Genomic DNA, 7568 nt, shown 5'->3' with positions numbered 1-7568 from the left:
CAGGCAACGAATTACAGGCGTATTCAATCCACGGGAGGCTGTCCACCCAGGAGGATGGAGATTTCTCCACCAAGTAACGGTATCCATTTCAAGCTACCCCCTGGAGACGACAAAGCTGAGAAACTGGATGGAGGAGCGATGAAACTTGCACTTCTTGGCTTTGACAAACAGTCTATTCTCCAGGAGGCGACAGAATATGCCGGACGTGACGAATATGTTCCTCCAGGATGACAGAGAAGATGAGGATATCATCTAAGTACTCAAAGGCGAAGCGGTTGATTATGTCTCTGAGAATGTCATTGATGAGGTTTTGGAAGATGGCCGGTGCGTTGGTGAGGCCGAACGGCATCACGAGGTATTCATAGAGGCCGCTCGGGGTATTGGAAGCCGTCTTTCACTCGTCGCTTTCTCGGATGCGGACCAGGTGATAGGCCTTGCGGAGATCCAGTTTTGTGAATTATTGGCACTTCTGAAGTGAGGAGAAAGTGGAGGAGATGAGTGTTATAGGGTAACGATCCTTTATGGTGATATTTTTCAACCCCCGGCAGTCGAGAGGATGAGGGCCGGCTGGAGAGGATGAGGCACGGATCAGCCCGGCAGCCAGGGATTCCCCAATATACTTCTCCATGGTGAGAGGAGGTAACAGGCAGGTCCATATGTGGTGGCCAGGTCCACCGCCGTACAGGCAGAGAGTCCTCCTCATTCGTCTCTCCCTTTCCAAGCTGGTGAGGTGCGTGGACCCCACCTGCATGGGTTCTGTTTTGGGTTGAGGAGGTTCTTGGGAGACCTGGCGTTGGGGTGGGGGGTGTTGAAATGGCGGAAGCAGATCGGGTTCACGGAATCGCCTGGTCGTGCGCCGTTCCCTCAATTGGGTATCCACCCAGATCGCAAAATGAGGCCATCCAAGGAAGATGGCAGCTCACACATGGTCAGTTGGTCCAAGATGGTTTCGGAAAGACCATTCTGGAACACACCATGGAGCTCCATATCACCCCAGCCTGCAGACACCGTCAGGGTCCGGATCTCGATGCAATAGTCTGACATCGAGTGGGATCCCTGGCGGATAAGGTTCACGGGAGGCTGCTGGTCTGGAGATGGCCCGTTTGAACACTCTCTTCATAGCCGCAGAGAGTCCAAAAATACGGTTCCCCATTCCCGGGCTCACCCGGACAGGAGGGTGACAACATAAGCCACTTTAGAGCATTCAGTGGGGAAGGTAGATGGCTGTAGCTCAAAAATGAGTGAGCACTGGGATAGAAAAGATGCACAGTTCTTTGGTTCACTCTGGTGGAGGTAGACAGGGTTCTGGACGGGACTGGACTGGTTCTGGAGCAGGTAATTGAGGAGACTCAGAAGGGCAAGGGCACAGGTGCATCTGGTGCAGAAGAGCATTCACATTTCAGAGATTGAATCTCGTCCTCGTGAACGCCCAGGCGCTGTTCCTGGAGTCACAGCGCCTCCAAAGCTGGGGTTGTGCTCGCTGGATCCATTCTGGCCAGATTGTTCTATCAGGCACTCAGAACAGGGGATCCAGATGCGAGACCAAGATGGGAACTTTGTTGTAATCAAAGTCTTTATTTTCTGGTAGCAGGTTAAACAAGTGAGGGTCAAAAGCCAGTAAACAGATGCAACAAGGATCAAGCAGTTCGTAATCAAAAGTTCAGGCAATAGGTTGGAATTCCAGCAAACGGATGTATCAGAGGTAAGCCAAAGAGTAGTCGAGGTCACAGGCGGAGGGTTGAAAACAAACGGGCTAATCAGACACATGCAAAATCCAGAAACAAAAGTCGAGGTACAGAATCGGGTGGTCGAGGCGAAACAGGTAGCTACAGGTATCAATCTGAAAATGCTGGAAGGTGTAGAACAAACACATAACAATCTGCCAATGAGACATACAAACTGAGGGGTTTAAATAAGATGGGTAACAAGAGGGAATGGCAATCAGGTGTGGGAAACATTCAGGAAGTGAAACAGGTGGAACGAATGAATGAAGTGACAGGGTGACTACAGTGTGAACAGAGACATGGAAACACTAATATCATCATGCAAAGACAGAAATACTACAAATAAGAACAAGTTTAATAACAGTAGGCTATTCATACCAATATCAAAATAACCATGTGGTCAAAATAATGAGATAATAAGGTGGAATCATATGAGCATAATAGCAGCTTAAGAGCAACATATGCCATCTTTATTTTATTTTTTTATGCATTCGTCAAATTACCATGAACAATGGACCCAAGAACAATTTTGCAGGTAACATTATTATTAGTTAGACAAAATTAGAATGAAATAAATCCTATATCTTCTTCTGTATAGCTCAGACAAGAAATCGGTCACTGGAGAGTAGTTAATTCAGTCTAAAAAAAGATAGATTTTAAAAGTATAGTCCAAAATAATATATTTTGGCCAGGGTAAATTCCTAGTTTTGAACGGCCTTTAATATGAAATTTTGCTTTTTGGCACCAGAGGCTTACAAAACTGCAATGCCTCGAGTAACCACTGGAGTTTGCGAGCTCCTCCGAGAAAGGCAAGCCCTGGCTCCCTGGTTGCCCCCCGCGACCCTAAATACGGAAGTAGACCATGGGTAAACAATCCGGTCCGGTTATTGTCCGGTCTGGGTTATTTTACGAATTTGAATCACCGTAGCTCTTATCCGCATTTAGTTAGCTATCTATAAATAACCGTAACGCTGTATTTATGTTTACACATCTTTATGTTTACGCATGCACAACGTTAGAGACGTTGAGACGTAATTAGGTTTAGATACTAATGTTAGTTCATTATCGTTAGCTAAGTTAGTTCATGTGACGAGACATGATTAACATTACGCCGCTGATATTGGGGCTAACGTTATGTTAGCAACCACATTTATCTAGCTAGATAGATAACTATAACGTTAGATGTCTATCGTTAACGTATTCAACATAATTTAGGGTAGACTAATTTCGGTGAATTAGCTGGATCGCTTCCAATATAACATACGACAATGTGTGCCAAGGAGCACTCATTTAGTGACCAAAACATGTCATTTCGTTTTCTCGTTCACGTCGCTGGCTAATTAAATTAGTATGCTCAGATCTTACGTTTGGTAGCGTAACCGCCGTAGCTCGAGTCATAATTGGCCAACTTCACTTTAAATTGTTTTTTATCCATTTTGTTTACTTGGATACGTTAGCTAATACCCCAAACTACTTGTTTAGCCAACGCTTGCTACTCGTTTTATGTGGACTTGTTGACTAGCCAGTTTACTATAGCTAACGTAAATGACACCCGCTTTACAGTGGCGGACTAATTAGAGCAGGGAGCTTCATTGTCCGCCAGCAATTGTAGTGCAATCAGGACATATCATGCCTAACCCTCCGCAAATGCCAAAGGATTACAGCTCAGCTTTAGGCTAGCTGATAATAAGCAGCTGCATTGCTAGCTAGTTAACCTGTCTAAAAATACTGCTGATGGCAGAACACTACGCTTCTCGGGGACTATGGCGGCACACAAGTAACTGGCAATACAGTACAAATTAAATGGATAAACGGAACCGGCACTAGCTAAAAACCTTTTTGTTCTGTAAAAGTGTTAGGAATGTTAGCTCAACATTGTGGCATCCTTGGTGGTGGATATGGCGCCAGGTAATTAAGTTAACATAGTATCTGAGAATGCAGAGGAAGGATGTACAACCAAGCTATGTTTTCTTCTGGCTATGCGCTGAAGCTACCTACTAGGAGTGCCTACGAACAGTATTCGAAGTTGGATAACTTCACACACGATAAACGTCTTACCTCAGCCAACCACGTCGTGATCGGACAGGTATGTAGCTAAATTGATGTCGCTAATTGTTAAGAATATGACGGAATTGGGGTTCTGAACTGGTATTGGATAGCTAACAGTAGCCAATGTTTTCAATGATTGTATTGTGGGGTTTCTGTACAGTTAGTATTATCGTAACTTAGTACCCAAGTGATGGCATTTTTGTAGACGATGCTGGTGTGTTTTTATCTTTTTGTTGGGGCATAATTGTCCTGTAGGCTGTATATGTCTGTGCCTCTTCGCAGGGGCTCTGGAAAAGCCCTAATCGTGTTTTTTTAAAGTTTTTTTTAAAATCAACTTCAATACAAACAATGATCTATTGGCTATAGTCTATAGCAGCTTTGCACAACAAGGGCCGATTCGTTTCAAGATTTTGTGCCAACTTATGCTCTTAATTATTGAATTGGCTCAATACATTTGTATTAGCACCAGGTTTGACTGGACTCAGGTACATGAATAAACCAGCGTAGTTGATAGAGTTTATAGAAAACTACAAATAAGGTAAGCGGTTGGAACAAGAACCAGCACCCAGACCCACTCCAGGACCATAGTTGTGAAATCCTGATACTTTAATATATAACACGAATTATATGTTTGAAATTAGCTAAGTAATTTCAGAGTTAAAATTCTATTGGTAGTGTTATGGACAGTTCATCCGTTTTAACACCTATATCCTTTTTATAATTCATTTAAAAACTGCGTGTGATTGCGCCAAATCGGTGGACTATTTCTACTAATGCTAATACTAAAGAGTTTCAATATTTGCATTTACAAGCTGCATTCACAAACTGTAGAAACTGAACATTCTTCCATTATGCCACTATGTGGCTTTTTCCACTGGAAAACCTTAAATATATTGTACATTTATGGGAATATCGAAAATCTATTATCATTCTGGACCAAGCCCGAATTAAGAATAACAGTAGTGTGTGGCTTCGGAATCACAGTAATAATAAATAAAGCTGAAGAATAACAGTAGAGTGTTACTTCGGAATCACGCTAATAATAAATTCAACACAAAATCTCTGTAAAAGAAATTCAAAGAGGTAATTGCTGCCAAATTACATAAGTACATAGTGTATCTGAGCTACAATTGTAAATACTATTTTCTTGATTTTTTTTTCTCTTATGTATTATTATGTCTATCATCATTATAACATTATTATATGAGGATGGTATGATTCAGCAGTGCAACCCACATTAATATTTTGTGTGGGCTCACATAGACATTACACATATAAATCAGTTATGAAATAAATGTACCCAGAACTGCACTAGCACTTTTGAAGATGCAGCCTTAAAGCAATAGTTCACCAATTCAACAATTATCAGCTGATTTCTAATGTCAAAAATAGTCTAATGGCAAAATGAATTCACGTTCAAAAGGATCTTTTCCTTACAGACATTACCTTGCTCAATCACAAATTAAAGGTAAAAATAGGAAAGCCTTTGGGCTGGTTCATATTTTTTCCATTAATTTTCATATTAAGACCTTTCTAACTGTTTAACATTTAGAAATACATGTGTATATTTCAAATTAAGATATACTGATGTCAAGGACCCGGCCCTAGGCCCCCCTGATGAGAGATTGACGGGGGATGGGTTAGAAAGGAATGCATTGTTAACCCCTCGCACACGCCATCGAGGTGGTAGTAAGAACGCCCGTAAGAAGAAAAATATGTGGTTCAGAGAATGAGCAGCCATACTTGTCAGTAGAGGAGTCTGAAGTCGGGGGACTTAGATTTAGGGTTTTAAGGAGCAAGGTTAAAGTTCTGACTGAGAATACCCCAACCCTACAGGGGAGGGGCACAATGCCTGGCTAAAGAAAAACAAAAATAAGGAAAACGGAAGGGATGTCAATACCGAAAGAAAATTAATGATTAATGGCGGATGATTTACACTCAGCTATTGGCTGGATGTCCTTTGTAGATCCCTTAAGGCGCCACAAAAAGGGGCACCTGAAGAGGGTGTTGAGATGGTGGCAGGCTTTAACGTCTGGCTTGCATGAGATCAAAGTTTGGAGGAAGTCAAGGGGAGATTATGAAACTGACAGACACCAGTGATGAATAGGTTCATTAAAAACAACATAAGGGCTAGTGTTTTTCCACTCGTATATTAAGATGGTGGAAATTCCCAAACCAGAGGGGCCCATGAAATAAAATATCGGGGACAGTTCTTTTGAGGTATGAGAAAATGACAATTGGAAAAACAGAAATAATTAATATGGTCATTAAAAAACAGGTTATATAAGAGATAAATGTCTTCCCGCTTGACATAATGGGGGCATTTCTTATCAAAAAAGGTACACTTTTGTATGCAAAAAAGATATATAAGGGATAAGTTTTTAGACCTTAGAGCAGGATCCCAGAATTTGGCTTCAGAAGATCTACGAGCTGGTGAAGAGAGAGCAACACAAGACAGCTGTAGTCAAGCTGGAGTGGCGCGCTCCCTCTGCGCGCCACTCCAGGATATGGATATGGAGAGAGGAGTGACTTACGCGGTGCGGACTCAGCCCAAGAGTTGTGACAGCAGGACTGATGTCGAAGAGGTGTTCACGCGCATCCCTCATCATACAGAAAAGCTGGTGAAAGTTAAAGGGCTTTTACAACATGCTTGGAGCCGTGAACTGCACCTGGAGGCCAACAGACGGGACGCGGGGTTCCTCCACGCTACAGAACACCTTCCTGCTGGACCCACGCAAGAACCTGAAGCCTCCCCCCCTAACCTCAGTGTCAGTGAGGAGAGGCATATGCTGCGGCTGCACTGCAAAACCCCCGACGTGTTCGAAGAAATACCAGTGCACATCCCAGACAACAGGCAGGAGAAGTACGAAGTGCAAAGTCACGTCTTTCGAAAGTCTGGGTCCTGATCCTGCCCCAGATTCCCAAACCAATGCAGTTGTTCAAAGAGCTCATCAACAGCAAGGAGGAGGGATCAAATCCCGCAGAAAACGAGATGGCTATATTTAGGGCATGAGTGGTAATTATAATCTATATTACTTGTAGAAGTAGGAAAAGTAATACATAGAAGTAATACATTATAAGTTTCCTTTTATTTTTATGTCTTTTATTTTTTAGAAAGATACTATATACGATATAAATAAGTAGTAGACTTTAGGGGTGTTCGTACCCATTGTATTAATGGAAGTTCAGTAGCTTTCATCTCCGTGAAGGGGGAGCCATAAGATAAGGTAAAGGCCAAAGAGGAGGATGGATATTGGAGGGGTGTACCTTGATTTTTAAACATCGTGGTGGAAAGGTAATTTAGAAAGAGCTAAGAGGGGTATATGTAACTTGCATGTGATTAGCAAACTGCAAAAGATGATATGTACACTGTAATCTGTATAACTCTATTCTTTTGATTGATTATAATAAAGTATATCTTACTATAATCATATGTGATAAAGAGTCTTTAGAGGAATACATTGAATACAGGACATCGATTACCAGATTTGCATCACACCCTTCACTTCGAGACTGGGCTGGAAGTTCAGTAGAACTTACCAGGGCTCCAGGACGTTCGGAGTACTTGAGTTCGTCCCCGAGACACCTCATTGTGAGGTACTGCTCGTGGGAACGTGAGGTCTGAGCTCGGCAAGGGGTCCGTGGCTCACGACACTGACTGAAACAAATGGATTTTGATATCCGTCTATTGTCATTGTCATGCCTTGAATGTGACAGTGATTTTTTTTTTTCTACTTCAGAGCATTAATTACTAGAAAGTAACAAGACACATAATTGGTACATTTTAAGTAAACA

At 42.4% G+C, this 7568-nt stretch overlaps 1 protein-coding gene across 3 annotated transcripts in view; it reads left to right on the top strand.

Moving 5' to 3' along the window:
• Nucleotides 1-2613: 2613 nt before the first annotated feature.
• Nucleotides 2614-7568, top strand: part of ccdc142 (coiled-coil domain containing 142) — a 64306-nt gene continuing 59351 nt past the window's right edge. For all 3 annotated transcript variants that reach the window (XM_061252456.1, XM_061252457.1, XM_061252455.1), the window contains exon 1: nt 2614-3810. The gene's annotated coding sequence lies outside the window, so the exon portion shown is untranslated. The remainder of the gene's footprint in view (nt 3811-7568) is intronic.

Source organism: Conger conger, chromosome 8, assembly GCF_963514075.1.
Source record: "Conger conger chromosome 8, fConCon1.1, whole genome shotgun sequence".
Lineage (NCBI taxonomy): Eukaryota > Metazoa > Chordata > Actinopteri > Anguilliformes > Congridae > Conger > Conger conger.
Note: the sequence above shows the minus strand (reverse complement) of the source record. Positions and strands in the feature narration are given on the sequence as shown.